Below are 13,264 nucleotides of genomic sequence, written 5' to 3' on the forward strand. Positions count from 1 at the left end.
TCCTGGGCTATCGTGTATAGTGCTGCTATGAACATTCATATGTGGATATCTCTTTGAGACCTTGCTTTCAGTTCTTTTGGATTTATACACAGAAGTGGAATTGCTGGATCATATGGTAGTTCTAGTTTTAATTTTTTGAAGAATTTCCATACTATTTTCCTTAATAATTGTACCATTTAACAGTCCCATCAATAATGCATAAGGATTCCAGTTTCTTCATATCCTTGCCAGTATTTGATATTTTCACTTTTTTTGATAGAAACCATTTTACTAGATATATAATACTGTCTCATTGAGATATCTCCTTTTAATACGCATAGACAACCCAGTCACATTTTCTTCAGTTAGCATTCACTGATTGCTTTTCTAGCATGGAACTTTCTGCCTAATGCTAGTATATCAGAATGTTTAATGAATGTTTGAAACCTGGGTAAAATGAATATGAGAGGAGTAAATTGGGAAAAGAAATACCTTACTTTTTGCCTTTGCTATTCAGCACAATAGGAGAGGTATTTCAGAATATATTGTTTAATGAAATCAAGCTAAAATCTGGCTTCAGTTAGGTTGTTACATTGAAGGATAAAAGTTCTATATTAGCACCTTTGTTGTCACATCTATAAAATGAGACTGATAATAATAGGAGTATTGTGGGGAATAAATAAAGTAATACATATAAATTAATTAACTTAATGCCTCTTACCTAGTAAGTGACCAAAAACAGTACACATTATTATTATTATTATTATTTTAATATATGTTTTGGGGGATGTACCAGGAATTGAACTCAGGGGCACTTAACCACTGAGCCACATCCCCAGTCCTCTTTTGGATTTTATTTAGAGACAGGGTCACACTGAGTTGCTTAGCACCTCATTTTTGCTGAGGCTAACTTTGAACTTGTGATCCACTTGTTTCAGCCTCCTGAGCCACTGGGATTATAGGCCTGTGGCACCACACCTGACTTATTATTATCATTTCTAAATAAGTAAACAGGTATTGAAAAATACCATACAATCATTTCTGGATTAAAATAACTATTCAAACTATATCACAGAACTTCCTACCACTAGTTTCTAATTAGAAAATTACAAATAGAGGGCTGGGGCTGTAGCTCATTGGTAGAGCGCCCACCTCACACGTGTGAGATGCAGCGTTCAATCCTCAGCACCACATAAAATAAATAATAAATAAAGATATTGTGTCCAACTACAACTAAAAAAATATTTAAAAAAAAAAGAAATATTAAGCATCTGAAGTTTCAAGATCAGCAAAGGAAGTAGCATAATTAAAGTAATAAAGATAAAAAAACTGGTAGCCAAGGAAAGAAACAAGATTCTGGTGAGGAACATAGGAAGAATAAAAGTAGGCTCCCATTTCCACGCCAGAAGCCATATTGATATGATGATAAAATCCTGCAAATTCTCGTTAAAATACCCACATCTACAAAGAAATAAACTTTGGGGCTGAGGTTGTGGCTCAGTGGTAGAGCGCTTGCCTTGCACATGTGAGGCACTGGGTTCAATCCTCAGCACCACATAAAATAAATAAATAAGTAAAAAAAAAGGTACTGTGTCCATGTTGAACTAAAAATTTTTTTAAAAATAAAATAAAATTTGCCTTTATCTTTATGAATCAGTAGGGGCAGCTACTGGGAAATAAATGATTAAGAAGGAAAAGTGACCCATGAAACTGAACTTGAACAAAAGGAAATATTTAAGCCTGAAGAACAAATGGATACAAAAATACAGACAGAGAGAATTTCCCTACATGGGGATGGAATATGCCCCATAATTATAAGGCGGTAACCAAGAACCTTTAACAAACTCTCAGGAAAGAGCAATTTTCTAACAAAGACTTAACAGTATCTTAGCTATGTTTTTTTTTTTTTTAATATCCTTCCTTGCCCTTTCAACATTATTTCCAAAGCCATAGAAAAATATATAGAATATAAAATAGCCAGCACTCATATAGTACCTGGTCTCAGATAAAGGAGGGTCAGAAATAAGAATTCATCTATATTATATCAAAACAAATGAAATTCTGGCCAGAACCATGATTTAAGCATGAAAAAGACCAAAAGAATTAGCACGTCAACTATACAAACATGGAGAGCAAATAAAATAAAAGGAAAGAAAGTACCTTGTAGCTGGGTATGGTGGCTCATGCCTATAATAGTAGCTACTCAGGTTTGAGAAAAGAAAGGAAAGATGAAAAATGCCTTGAAAAAACTATATTTAAAAAAACACATACATACAATTTGAGAAATAGAAAATTTTCCTTACAAATATAAAATAAATAATTAAACAATGAATTGAATAAATAAGAATTCAGTGATGTAAGGATAAAACAACAAATTAAGATTAATAAAAAAGGACATCATAGAACTAAAGTGGAAATTATTGAGGACCAAATAACTTAGTTAAAAATTAATTAAATAATTATAAAGACAGCAAAGAACAGAATAGACATTGCTGAAATTATTGACACAGAGGAATTGTTTGAGATATTCAGTGATTTAGATAAAAAAGAAAATGGTTGGGCTCGGGAGTGTCTGTCGCTCAGTGGTGGAGCACTTGCCTAGAAAGAAAGAAAGAAAAAAGTGATAGAGAAAGGGAGGAGGAAGAGAAAAATAGAGAGAAGAACATGGTTAAATAAATTAGAATCTAATAGAAATGAAAGGCAAAGATGATTCAGTATAATTAATATTTCTGAAATAGAGAACGAGACTGTGACCCAAACAGGTATTCAAAGATATAAAGACTTCTTGTAAGGTAATGATTTTAACATAAAATAAAGATATAAGAACTAGATAAGTAAGATGACTTCTGAAACCCCACTAAAATAACAATAAAGGGATTTTTAGAAAGGTATAAATCCAGAAGGCTAAAGAAAAGGAAAATGAAGATAACAAATTTTAGAAGAAAGAGGGAAGACTAGAAAGTCACAGGAATGGGGCACCAAGAATAGATGAGGTTGGAGGGAACAGGTAGAAAATGAAATGTAAGAAATGTACGAAGGTCCTCAATTTCCTTCTTCCACTTGGCTTCTAAAACTGGCAGCTAGGCCCACATCCATGAAGCAAGGATATTAGAGAATTCTTCTCTGTGATTACTGATAGTTCAAGAGGAAAGACCTAAAGATGAACATCAAGGAGTTCCTCAAAAATATTCTTATATTATAATGGCATAATTTGGCGTGAACATACTCTATATACAGATTTACGAAAAATTGTCCTGTGAATGGATAATTATGAATGTAATGCACTCCACTATTGTCATGTATGTAAGAAATAAAATGTTTTTATTTTTATTTATTTTTTATTTATCAGGGAAAAAAAAATCCCTATATTCAGTTTCAAAGTCGACAGGCCCTATCACATGTTCAGTGCTCCCAATCAGATGTTTATTGTGACACTCTCAAATTTAGAATAGAAAACCAAGAATTACTAGTTCGGAGGCCAGAACAAATAAATAGGAAAACAAAACAGAAAAAATCAACTCAAAGGAAACAAATTATACAAAGAAAACTTTAGAAAAGGTAACATGAGTATCCTCAGGAAGATTTATTTATTTATTTAACAAATATTTGAGTTCAAGGACCTAGGGACTCAGCAGTGGACAAACAAAAAATCTTTGCCTTCATTGAGAGATAAAAGAGAATATTACATATGTAAACCCCAAAGCAAAGCAAAATGCTGAGATTTTTAGTTTAGTTTTTTTTTTTTTTTTTTTTGGTGGGGTGGAGGTACTGGGAATTGATCCCAGGGGTGCTTCAACACTGAACTACATCCACATTCCCTTTTATTTTTAATTTTGAGACAGGGTCTCACTGAGTTGCTGAGGCTGGTTTCAAACAGGATCCTCCTGCTTCAGCCTCCCAAACTGGTATTACAGATGTGCTTATCGCACCCAGCAAAATGCTGTATTTTAAAAAGAACATTTACAGAATAAACAAATGTTGATACTTAAATTAAAAATTCAACAGAATGGTTGGAAGAAATTTTTTGAAAAATTTTCTGTAGCACATTAATGTAAAATAGATAAATGATAAGACAATTAAAAGAGTAGCCAAAGATGTCACATATTCCTAATATGGAGTTCGAGAAAGAGAGAACAGAGAAATTCAGGGGAAAGAAATCATCAATAAAAATTTTTTGCAGGGCTAGGGTTGTAGTGCCGTTGTAGAGCGCTTGTCTAGCATTTGTGAGGCACTGGGTTCAATCCTCAGTTCTAAATAAATAAATGAAATAAAGGTATTGTGTCCATCTACAACAAAAGATTTTTAAATTTTTTTTTTCTTCTTAGAATGAAAGGAACTGGATTTCTAGACTTAAAGGAAACAGTGCCAGCAAAAAGTATGAAAAGAAACATGTCAAGATTGTCATTGTGAAATTTTATAATTCTTATAACAAAGATCTTGCAAACTCCCAAAGAGAAGGGGGATATCATACACAACGATATTAAAATGGTTTTTGAATTTCATAATAGCAACACCAGAAACAAAATTTTAAAAAATGGAGAAATATCTTTAAAAATTTTTTAATCTCATCTAGTGAAACTATCAATCATGAGAATCAAATTAAGAATTTTTCAGACATTTGTTTTCCATACATCTGTTTTCAAAGAGTTCTTATAGTTTGTATAACACCAAGTCCTGATATAAACTAAGAAAAAGGCACAATATAGGGAAAAGGGCAACCCATATAGGAAAAAGATGAATCCCCAAGATGATGATGAAGGGAGGTTCCATAATAACATGTTATATACCCATTCTAACGGCAACCAAACCAGATTGGAATAGGTTAGAAAGCTTCAGGAATAATTTCTTCAAGATGATCATAGATAGGTCTTATGATAAAAATGACAGAATACCTGATGTATCTCAACTTTTGGCGGTGGCACTAGGGATCGGACTTAGGGGTGCTCTACCATTGGGCTACATCCCCAACCCTTTTTATTGATATTTTATTTTGAGATAAGGTCTTGCTAAGTTGCCAAGGCTGACTTCAACTTGCAGTCTTCCTGCTTCAGTCTCCCAAGTCACTGGAATTAAAGGCATGTGCCACTGCAGCCAGCTTATATCTCAACATTTAAGAGGAGTTTTGGGTATTTAGTGATTTTCTTGGAATTAAACTATTGATACACACCTTTGAAAAATAAAAAATAACAAGGCAATTATTAACACCAAGGCAAATAACAAAAATGCAGGGGAAGAACTAATCATTGATTGTGAATGATTCACCTACCTCTTATGTTTATATATACATAATAATGTAATCACTAACTCAGTCTTAGAAAAATTATGATGTGTTCACTTTGGAATGATGTTGGAGGCATGACTGAAGAAAACAGATAAATCTCATTCTTTTATAGTGAGTAGCTAATATCTAGAACTGAAGTCCTAATAACTTAAGCATTAGAAACATGCCATTATAACCAAAATATGAAGCCAATTATATTGGGAAGGTAGAAAGTATAGGAAGTGTGGTAGTGTGTGGTAGCATTGGTAATTAAAAAAAGTGAAATCATATCTTCTACAGTGGGAATTCACCAGATAATTTCTGAAGTGGAAAACCCAAGAAACACTAATATAAGAATGTGAATGAGAGGTATAAATGCTAAACTGGTCTACTAAAAGAATTGAAAGTGGGTGCTTCAGGGAAACAGAAAATGTGTAGAAGAAGAAATAAACACCTGAACTTATTTATTAAAAGTTTTATGGGCTGGAGTTGTGGCTCAGTGGTAGAATACTTGCCTTGCATGTGTGAAACACTGGTTTCAATTCTCAGCACTGCATATAAATCGATGAATAAAATAAAGGTTCATCAACAATTTTAAAAAGTTTTTAAAAAATTATTCACCTCTTTATGTACATAGATAACATCCTGAATCAAATAAAGATATTCAGATTTGGGCTTGGGTTGAAGAAATTATTCCTGAAGCTTTCTAACCACTGCAGCCAGCTTGTATCTCAACATTTAAGAGGAGTTTTGAGTATTTAGAGACTTGCTTGGAATTAAATTATTGATAAGCACCTTCAAAGGTAGAGTGCTTACCTCGCACATGTGAAGCACTGGATTCAAGCCTCAGCACCACATAAAAATAAATAAATAAAGATATGTGTCCATGTATAATTAAATATATATATATATATATATATATTTTAAAAAAGGGTACTCAGATTTTATTTATTTAGTGTTAAAGATTAAACCTAGGACCTCATTCATAAAATCTTCAGATTTCACTTTGTTCTACAGAGTACACTTTGTTCCAATGAAATTTGGCCAGATTAAATAAATTTATTAAGCTTCAGGGAAAAAGAATTTTTCTAGCATCCAGAGGCAAAAGGTTACATGGAAATTAGGAAAAATTAGGTTTACACAGGATTCAGTACCTGACAAATAATATCTACACAGTTCTTGGGGAAAGAGAGTGAAACTCAGGAATAGTATAAACAAATAAAGATATCATTCAAATATAAAAGCAGCAAGAAGACATACTCAAACATGAAAGAACTCAAAAGATGTATCACCTATGAGCCCTTCTTAAAGAAAAACTTATTGATAGTAAGTGAACTTCCCTTTCTCTCCCCACCTCTGTATCTGCGTGTCAGAGAGAACATTCAGCCTTTGGTTTGGGGGGATTGGCTTATTTCACTTAGCATGATAGTCTCCAGTTTTATCTATTTGCTGGTCTTACTAAACTTACTAAATAGTCCCATAATTCTTCTTCCCTGTATTCCTAGAGAAAGGCCTGGATTAAAATTAATTCTTCAGAAAAAGCTACCTCTTATCAACCTGTCCACTGCTATATTGCTATGTGGTAGAGAGATGCTGCCAAGATCCCCCTTCAAAGAAGGACTAGCTGCTCAGCTTCTAGCTGTCACCAACTTCCCGATTTATCTCACCTGCAGAAAGGCATGTTGTCTGAAGTCTTGCTCTGCCTTACTGAATCCACTTTGAGAGGCAACACTTGCTTCAAAATTACCTGCCAGGGTGGCTGAAGCTTTGTGGAACCTGCATCTCGTTTCAGTCTTTTTCTCGCCACAATTCTCTTTCTCTCCTTCTTTTCACAGATGTTAATCCCTACTAAACATGTGTAATTCTGGAGAATCCAAAATTCAACACATAATGACATGGTTTTCCCTGTGGTTTGCCACTGCCTTGTGAAGCAAGTTTTCTCACTCTTGAAGTGATCATTCATAGTTTAATTCTAGAATTAAACTGTTCTGGGTAGTTAAATTGTTTTCTTCCCCTGAAAGCAAAATTGTTGCATTGGTCTTTGCATGTATGAAAACTGTGATGAATACTATCTATAATGTTGATGTCTCTTATAACTCCTAACTGATCATAGTATAAAAAGTGTACATCCATTCAATCAGAACCTTTCCAGCCTCTCACTACTATAAGCATTGATTTCTTCTTCTCCTTTCTCATGAGACCAATACTTGTCAACCTAGGGAGCATTTTAAAAAATATTGATGACTGGATCCTACCCATAGAGATTTTCATTTAATTCGGTTGGCACAGGATCAACATTTTATTTCAGAAAAACTCAATGCAGGTGTATGAGAGCTGGCTGCCAAAATCAGAAGATACCTAAGCCTGAAGAAAAATGCAGAAAGATCCAGGATTGCACAAAGCATAATTTATTAGGGACTTAACAGACAGAAACATGTCTTGGGTGGTAGCAGGACTGAAGGATACCTTCATCCCAAGGCAGTAGAAGTTTATGTACTAAACTAAATAAAAGTGAGCTGCAGCCAACCAGACTAGCCTTTTCCCAAAACTGCTAACATGTCCAAAATGAGTTAAGAAACAAACAGCCTGAGTGCTCACTTCAGCAGCACATGTATGCTAAAATTGGAACAACACAGAGATTAGCATGGCATCTTCACAAGGATGACATGCAAATTTGTGAAGCATTTTGTTTTGTTTTGGGTTTTTTTTTTTTTGTTGTTGTTGTTGTTTTTAAAGCTAGACATGGTGGCACAGGCTTGTAATCCCAGCACCCTGAGACTGAGGCAGGAGGATAGCAAATTCAAGGCCGGCCTCAGCAATTTATCAAGGCCCTAAGCAACTTAGTGAGACCCTGCCTCAAAATAAAAAATAAACAAGTCTGGGGATGTAGCTCAGTGGAAAAATAACCCTGAGTTCAATCCTACATACCTTCCCCCCCCCAAAAAAAAAAAAAAAAGAAAGAAAGAAAGAGGGTGGTAGTGGGTATTGTACACAAATTCAGATGATTATGTTAACAACTTTGTTTTATAGGGATTGAGATACATGCCAGGGTTACCTGGCAGGCAGAATGGTGGCTATGACTAAAATAGCTGTAGTCATGTTAAGCTAGATCCTTACATGTTTTTTAAAAAACTCCTTTTTAAAAAAAAGACGATTCTAATGTACCAAGCTAGAAAACTGCTATACTACTCATTTTAGGATTTATGGCCCAGCAGTGTCCTGATACTTGTCTATCAGAATCTAAGGGAATTTTTAGCTACCCAGGAATGATAGACATAGTTGTGAAATTGGATCCAGCACCTGAAACAACTACTTGGATCTTTGTTTCTTATTCTCTTTGGGCTGCAGGCCATGTCTGTAGTGGAATGTGAGGCTCCAGCTAGTCCAGGTAACATCCTGTCTTCCCAGGACCAACTTAGACTAGTATATTCAAGTAGCAGTCCACTAGATTTGTGGTGTTATAATTAGGCCTCATAGTATGGTTTCCATTTTGAGCATTTCAGGCTGTGTGGTTCTGGAGAATTAAATGACATATTAAAACATACTCAGTTGACTATTCTATCTCCCTTTTATAAGGACCCTTGTGATTACATTGGTCCCACAGGAAAATCTAGGGCAATCACCTCATCTCAATATACTTAATCACATTGACAAAGTTCCTTTTGCTGTGTAAGGTAACATATTTACAGTTTCCAGAGGTTAGGATATGGACATCTTTGAGGAATCATTATCCTAACTACCACAGTCCTCATATCTCTTATTCTTTTTAACATGATTTTCAATAGCTTCATAATAGTCTGTTATATGAATACATATGTATATATTTATTCATATAATGATGTATTATATGTATATATGTGTATACATATATTTACAGACATAAATATGCATGTGTGCATGCACATATACACAGTTGTTTACTTAACCATATCAGTATTATTGAACATTTGGATTTTTTTTTCTTTTTTTGGCAATGCTGATAATACATTTCTTTTTGTTGTTGAATGTTATCCTATTTTATGGATATATCACATTTGAGTTACCCAGTGAGTTATAGTTGACATTTATTTTAAATCATCTTTATTCTACTGGTAAGTCATTTAGGATTTCAATATCCAGAATTTTGAAGGATTCCCCAAAAGAGCTTAAAGCATACTTCTTTCCTGAGACAACTTCTATGCATACTAGAGAGATAGGACCAGTTCTATCATCAAGAAAAGTAGATATATACCATTTGTTGGATCAAATTAGAAAAAACTACATAAATATTTCAGACTGTTAGGCTTTTGGAGAACCATAGTTCCCATAATAAATGAGAGTTTTTGTTTGCTACCAAATTTGGTAGATGGTTGATTTTTGAAGTAATAATAAGCAAGTGGAATAACATTTTTTAAAATGTTGTTGCTTAAGTTTGGGACTGTAAGTAATCTCTGAATTCTCAAGAGAGGTATTCATAAATTCAGATCATATTTGGCTTCCTGGTACAGTAAAAAAAAAAAAAAACAGTGGGTTTTTACTATCTCTGGTGTCAGAGAACTCTAAGGTCAATTGCTATTCCATATCAAAAGAACATTTCCTATATTCTTATAGTTGTAACGTGAGTGCTGTCAAAGTAAAGGCTTTGACAGATTTTTGCCCTGTTCTTCTTAGAATTCACACCCCAGTGACTCAGGATCTGTAGTGTGTAGTTGTAGTAGGGCAGCTGGCTGAATAAATTAGTAGTAAAAATGTTATTCCTCCATTCCTATGGTCCTCTGGGGACATTGTGCTCCTCCTGCCTCAGTAAGATGGTGGGTAAAAGCTAATTAGATTCAGATTTTTATTTTTTAAATATGAGAATACATTGTCTCCTTTTTTAAAAAGAAATGAATTTCTAAAGATAGGGGCCAATCTCAGTTGGGCAAATGCCAGACTTATCTTGGAAAAAAACAATTTTGTATGTAAGATAACTAGAAACTTCTTCTAAATTTTTCTTACTTTTGTAATGGTTATAGAAGAAAAGGACAATCATAGAATGTATACCCCATGTGTTTTCTCCCTTAGAGAGAGAATGAAGAAATGCAGTATTTACTTGATTTCAAAGACATTGTTTTGTTGGGCTTTAGGCATATTTGGTTCTGAAAAAGACCCCTGTTGGAGCAGGAGTCCTGCTAGGCTTGTGGTCAGGTAAGAAGCAGTCTCCCCAGCAAGCTTAGACATCAGGCAGTACTGGTAACTTTATTCTAAAGGAAAACAAAACAAAACAAAAACAAAAAACAAGCTGAGTACGGTGGTGCACACCTGTAACCCCAACAGCTTGGGAGGTTGAGGCAGGACAATTGCAAGTTCAAGGCTAACTTTAGCAGCCTAGCAAGGTCCTAAGCAACTTGGAAAGACCCTGTTTCAAAATGAAAAGTGTTAGGGGTGTGGCTCATTGATTAAGCACCTTTGGGTTAAATTCTTGGTCCTAAAAACAAACAAAAAATTTATTACAAAGGGCTCAGATTCTCACAACCTCATTAGATTTGGAAAAAGCACAGCACCTTTCTCACATGTCTAATTGGTGCTTTTCTGACTTGCACAGGCATTGAGTGTAGTAGAAAAGAATATTGCTGGGCTGGGGATGTGGCTCAAGCGGTAGTGCGCTCGACTGAAAAGAATATTGCTTATAGAAAGAGCATTGTACTGGAAATTCAAGTTGAAGGAATTTGGAGTCTAGTTCTGAGACAAACCAGCTGTGTGGCCTTGAGTAAATCACTTTGTTTCTGTAAGCCTCAGTTTCTCTAATTGAAATTGGCTTAGTTGTTCTTTAAAGATACCCCCCAGCTCAAAAATTCCTATTTTATTTCTGACAGACATGTGTTTTTAATAGTTCATAAGTGAAAGGTATTTGTGCCAAATACTTAATAAGAAAATCATGTAGCTTTTCTCAAATGTTTTGCTTTGTTTTTTTGAATTCTAGTTAAGGTTTTTTTACTGGAATGGTAATGAAAATATTAAAACAAGCTTCTAACAGATATTTTCAAATGGAATAAAATGTTCACGAGTTAATCTTGGAAGGTTTAGACATATTTATATCTAGGGACTTTCAAGGACTTTGGTCAAGACCTCAAAAATCATTGCCAAATATCTGTTTCTGTGACAACAGATGAGAAGGTTTAAACTCTTGATTATTTTCTTGATGTTGTAGAAAATCTAATAATACTGTTTACCCCATTGATACTAACCAGCCCTAATTCCTAATGTACTTTTCTAATTCACAGTTTGGGGTGGGGGTCAGGGGTATAGAAGGGCTTTTGAAAGCCAGGATCACAAACTTTTCCCAGGATGTCTTGTCCAGTGTAGGCACTGAGATTTTTATTCTTAGTTTTCTATACTTTTACTCTCACTTCTATGAAGTGATATGGCTATACGAAAACACCCATGTCGATATTTTTAAGCCCTTTCTTTGGGACTGGCTGTAGATTGCAGAGAAAAATCTAATCTCCTGCTTGGGTGAGTAAAAGCTGTGTTGCCAATTCCTGATCTTTTCAGGGTTTCAACAGGGCAAATTAGGTTGTTTAGCTTTTTGTATGTCTGATTTACAATTCAGCTTTCTTGGATATACTAAAATCTGTATCACATCCTTCTGTTTTCTAGCTTTCAAAATTTTGTCATCATCTCTTCACAAGGTCTTTGTCCTTGTGGGTTTGTCTTTAAAAACAAAACATAACAACTTTGCCATGGTTATGAGTTTTCAGAAGGGGTAAGAGTTAATGCCTATGTTTAATCTTTACCCAAAACTCTGTTGCATTCGTTTCAATCTCACTACATATTTCTAATCACTAGAGTATTGGTTTCTCCTTTAGTTGGCTTTTCCTTTAGTGTAGTTCTTCCCTTTGCAGATTTTCATTGTTATTTTTCATTTCCTCCTCATGGAATATTTTGCCAAGAATGTTCTGTAGTGCAGGCTTTCTTGCTGTAAATTCTTTTATTAGCTTTTGCATCATCAAATCTGAAGCTTAATTTGTCTGGATATAAGATTCTTGGTTGGCATCTTTTTTCTTTCAGAGCTTGGTATATGTTGTTCTAGGATCACCTGGTTTTGAGAGTCTGGATTGAAAAATCTGCTGAGATTCTAATTGGTCTTCCTTTAAATAACCTGATTTCTCTGTCTTGTGGCCTTTAAAATTCTATCCTTATTCTGTGGGTGCTAGGCATTTTCATTATAATGTGCCTTGGTGTAGATCTGTTATAATTTTATACATTTGGTGTTTTATAGGCCTCTTGTATTTGATTTTCCAATTTATTCTTCATGCTTGGGAAATTTTCTGATGTTATTTCATTGAAGAGATTGTGCATTCCTTTGTTTTGAATCTCTGAGCCTTCCTCTATCCCAGTAAATCTTAGATTTGTTTTTTTGATGTTATTCTATAATTCTTAGATGTTCTGTTCATGATTTCTTACCAACTTCACTGTGAGGTCAACTTTCTTTTCGGGATTGTATATTTTGTCTTCATTGTCTGAGGTCCTGTCCTCCAAGTGATTTAGTCTTTTGGTGATGCTTTCTATTGAGGTTTTTGTTTTTGGGGGTTTTTGTTGGTGGTGTTGTTGTTGTTGTTGGTATTGTTGTTGTTCTTTTCTTTTCTTTTTTTAGTGTAGTTGGACACATTTATTTATTTTTATGTGGTGTTGAGGATTGAACCCAGGGCCTCGCACACACTAAGCTAGCACTATACTGCTGAGCCACAACCCCAGCCCCTCTATTGAGTTTTTTATTATTTCTTTCATTTTAAGAAATTCTGTTTGTTTTTTTCAGAATTTCTCTCTCTCTTTCTTGAAATAATCTCTTGCTACCTATATTTGTTCTCTTTTCTGTTTGTTGGTGTGATCCATGGTTGCTTGTATTTGTTCTCTTATCTCTTTGTTAAGAAGTTCGTTTTTTAAGCATGCAGCTACCATAAACTGCTTCTTTACTATCATCCTTTTTCTGTCCACTTTTCTAGGAACTGAGCATTATTCAGTGATCATGTTAGGAATAGAACTTCCAGTTGGCCTTTGCCATCC

The 13,264-nt window shown here is 34.5% G+C and overlaps 1 protein-coding gene and 1 non-coding gene across 5 annotated transcripts in view; both read left to right on the top strand.

The window, feature by feature from the left end:
• Eif2b3 (eukaryotic translation initiation factor 2B subunit gamma) overlaps positions 1–13,264 on the top strand; it is a 105,625-nt gene that overhangs the window by 45,266 nt on the left and 47,095 nt on the right. The gene's annotated exons all lie outside the window — the stretch shown is intronic.
• Positions 7,830–7,935, top strand: LOC143405291 (U6 spliceosomal RNA). The gene has a single exon (XR_013092011.1). It is a non-coding gene; the product is annotated as a U6 spliceosomal RNA (small nuclear RNA).

This window comes from Callospermophilus lateralis, chromosome 7 (assembly GCF_048772815.1).
Source record: "Callospermophilus lateralis isolate mCalLat2 chromosome 7, mCalLat2.hap1, whole genome shotgun sequence".
NCBI lineage: Eukaryota > Metazoa > Chordata > Mammalia > Rodentia > Sciuridae > Callospermophilus > Callospermophilus lateralis.